The 3,945-nt window shown below is 36.9% G+C and overlaps 1 long non-coding RNA gene across 1 annotated transcript; it reads left to right on the top strand.

Moving 5' to 3' along the window:
- The first annotated feature begins 1,160 nt into the window (after nucleotides 1–1,160).
- Nucleotides 1,161–3,326, top strand: LOC129524134 (uncharacterized). The gene is made up of 3 exons (XR_008667811.1): nucleotides 1,161–1,255; nucleotides 2,675–2,735; nucleotides 3,287–3,326. It is a non-coding gene; the product is annotated as an uncharacterized lncRNA (long non-coding RNA).
- The last annotated feature ends 619 nt before the right edge of the window (nucleotides 3,327–3,945 follow it).

Raw genomic sequence — 3,945 nt, 5'->3', positions numbered from 1 at the left:
CCTGTTTAAAACTCTTCGATGACCATCAATGCATTTAAAATAAAATCAAAACACCTTATGTTGGTCTGCAGAACCCCAGCTCTCTTCTGTCTCATACCATGGCACTCTATGCTTGGTTCACTAAGCTTCTGTTTCTGGAAAATACCATGCCAATGCTGGCATCAGAGCCTTTGAACATGCTTCCGTCTCTGCCTGATAGGTTCTTATCCTTCATTCTCTGTACAGCTCATTTCTTTTTCTTCTAGGTGTCTCAGCTTTCTCTTTTCAGAGATGCTTTTCCTGACCACCCGAGGGACCTTTCTTTTTTTGTTTTTCCTTATGCCAATCCTTATGTATTTTCCTTCTTAGCACTTATCACAGTCTGTAATTTTGTTCAATTTTTCTTTACTTGTTTTTATTTTACCCATTATTACATTATAATATAAATTCCTTGAAGACAGTGACCATAACTGTCTTGTTAACTTCTTTTTAAGAAAAAGCACAATATACAGTTTATGAGGGAATTGATCGTTAATTTTGTGGATCCTGTGTCCAAGCCTATGTTCTAACCTTCCTTGTACTTATGGATCAGTAGTATAAGAGTCCAGCAGGATCGTAGCTGAAATGATACCTCATCATCCATTCATGAGCAGATTTCTATTATGTGCTCAGTATGTGCTAAGCAGAGTGCCAGAGGCTAAATATTCAAAGGTACAAGAAACACCATTTCTCATGTCTCCAGGAAGCTTATATGCTAGTTCAAAAGAACAGGTTTCCTCAATAATCAAATAATTAGTACAAATTGGAAATTGTAATAAATGCTACAAGTGAGACGTAACAGGTATCGTGAGGGCATGTTTTCCAAAGGAAAAAAAGGAACATCCAGAAAAGAAATAACATGGACATATGGGCCACGACAAATATGAGAAAATAGGGAAAGTCAGAGATCTGGATTGCTGAGTGGGAGGGGCTCTGGGGTGAGGGCAGAAGGAGGTGTTTGTATAGATCGGAGGCGAGGATCATAAAACATCACCGGTTAAATGTTTTGTCAAGGCTGGGAGAAGGAGGACAGAAGATAGTAAGAATTGACACAATCAGATTGATGTTTTCAAGGAATCAATCTGTTTGCCAAAGTGAACATTAGAGAGTTCAGTCAGGGGGAGGTCATCAATAGCTTTAGGGTGAGTTTTAGTGACGTGATGGAGATAGATATTTGAATGCATGAAGTCAAGGAGGAAATTAATAGTGAATAAAAGGACACAGCAAATGGAGGAAGGTAATTAAGAATTTATTAAATATAAATCTATTATTTATTAGTCAATTCCAGGGGTAGTAAACTGTGAAATAATTTGTGTATGTGTAAACAATTGACTGAGTAATTATAAATGGAGAAAATTAATTCTGATGTGTTTAGGCTTGAATGTTTTGCTCATTGCATATACTTCAGTCTAAAATTGTCAAGGTGCCCCACTACCAGTATTTATAAATAGGTCAAATAATAGTCACTAAAGTAGTCTTAGATTATGCACCAAATACAGTGAATCATACTATAACTGATCTGGCTTTTAACACAGGTCCTAGTTCTTAAATGGAATACGCTTCCTCTCATGGGGGAAATCTTGCAAAAGGGCCACTGTGACCACACATATGAATCTTATAGTTTATATCTCTTTTATAGACTAACACTCCAAATCTATAGCTTAAGATATTTACATATATTCCTAAAGAGAAGCATATGTTTATATCTGTAATTTGAATTAGATGTGAAGGTAAGGAATTTTCTCCAATAGACTCTTTCAAAATTTTCCTTTAACCCCACCACAGTCTCTGGTTACTTTAAATGCATTGCTATCTATGCATGTAGATTTTAACCTTATCCAAAATAGGCAAAAGTATAAAGCATCTTCAAAGCCTCCCCATCTCTTTTTTTGTTACATCAAATGTATCAGATCTAAATGCTTTTGCCATCACTTGCCACAGATGATAGCATGTTCTCATGCTGAAGTCAGTATAAAAGTTTATGATGTTATTGACTTCGCACAGTTCCATGGGACCTCAGTATTATTGATTTAATGACTCTTTCCTCTTCCTTTTTTTTTTTTTTTTAAATTCAACTCCACAGTTAACCCATGGTTTATTGGTGTGCCAGAGCTCAAGGTTTTTACTACATATAAACAAACTTATTTCCAAGGACGCCCACCCATAAATAACTCACCAACCATCCAAATGCAGAGCCAGAATATGATAAATGTCAAGAAATTGGAGAAAACAAGCCTACGTAGAACTGAAAACTCTTCTTGCTCTTTGCCTGTTGAGTATACTTCCTAGTAAATAAAAAGAAAAGTAATTTAAAGGAAAATGTCACCTGGCATGTAGTATATCTGTGCCTCACAGCAGATGGCATGGTTCTGCTTGGGGAGAGGGATGAAATGCCACATGCATGGCTGGAATGGAAGGATTTTGAGCAAGTGGTGTTCCTGGGAAGCTAGCCGGCAGGCTCTGACATTAACGGTTTTATTAAGTTCAGCTGTGGGCTGGAGCAGCCTTTGCTTCTAGTATTTGGTAGTGGTTTAATGGCTGTTCCTCTGTTTCATGCAGGGTAGTGTGAAAAGTAATTGCAGTGGGTGGCAAGGTTGATAGGATTGAGGTGGATGGGGAGATAATATGCTTTATTCTTTTTCATGTACTCAAGAAGAAAGGGAAACATGGATGAATTACTCAAAGAGTGGGATTTAAAAAGAAACTATCTGAGACAGGTAACACTATGCCCCATATTGAAAATTGTCTAAATTATGGTTCCAATGAATCCTGCATTGTGTATAAAAATTGCACACCCTACTGTGAAGTCATAGTCCGGGAAGAAAGTGAGTTTGCAAACACACTGGCCTCTAAAGATGCTTAGCATGCATTTAGCAGCTTGATATTTGCAAATATTGGGGTGTCATCTACAAACACCAGGTGTGGCTTTTCTCTTGTTTCTCTTTCAAATGACTCTAAGAAGGCAAGAGATGAGACTGTATGATTTGAGTTTATTGTGCTATTTACCTGTTGACCACATTATGCAGTAATACCTGTTTGCTTTCTAAAGAGGTTATTCTGATGTTTTCATATTTTGTCATTGTAAGACAGCCTTGGGTGATAATGGATTATGCTTTCAGCAGGTCAGTAGAGCTATTTGCTCCACTAATCATTTCCCCAAAGGACTGTAAACAGCATACAGCATGCATGGACTTCAGTGTAATCTCTCTGGATAGTGTAAATAGATGCCTGCTGGTTCCTGATAATAGTGTCTCCATTCCTTTTTAAGCTGGAAGAAAAAGATTCTGCTGTCGATGGACTGATAATTAGGTATGTATAAGATTGCAAGTTTTTGCATTTTCTCTTTGCTACTTAACATCAAGCATCACTAACGCAAGATGCAAATTATATCTACATTTGTGTGCCATGAAGCTTTTGGCTACACAATGCTAAAGTAACCACAGCAATGTGTCACATAGATGACAGTGGCCCTATAAAATTATAATGGAGCTGAAAAATTCTTATCACCTAGTGACATAGTAACTGCCATAATGTTGTAGCACACTTTCTTTATTTTTAAAATAAATGTTGTGTAGCCAAGGTGGACAGTGTTTATACAGTCTACAGCAGTGTACAGTAATGTCCTAGGCCTTCACATTTACTCACCACTCACTAATTTACTCATCTTTGTAAATGCCCTATACAGGTGAACCATTTTAAAAGATCTTTTATACCATATTTTTAATGTACCTTTTCTGTGTTTAGATACAGAAATACCATTGTGTTACAATTGCCTACAGTATTCCGTACAGTAACATAATACATAGGTTTGTAACCGAGAAGCATTAGGCTATTGCATATGGCCTAGGTATGTAGTAAGCTATACTATCTAGGTTTGTGTAAGTACATTCTATGATGTTTGCACAAGGACAAAATTGCCTAGTGATG

Source organism: Gorilla gorilla, chromosome 7, assembly GCF_029281585.2.
Source record: "Gorilla gorilla gorilla isolate KB3781 chromosome 7, NHGRI_mGorGor1-v2.1_pri, whole genome shotgun sequence".
Classification (NCBI taxonomy): domain Eukaryota; kingdom Metazoa; phylum Chordata; class Mammalia; order Primates; family Hominidae; genus Gorilla; species Gorilla gorilla.
This window is presented reverse-complemented; position numbering and strand designations above follow the sequence as displayed.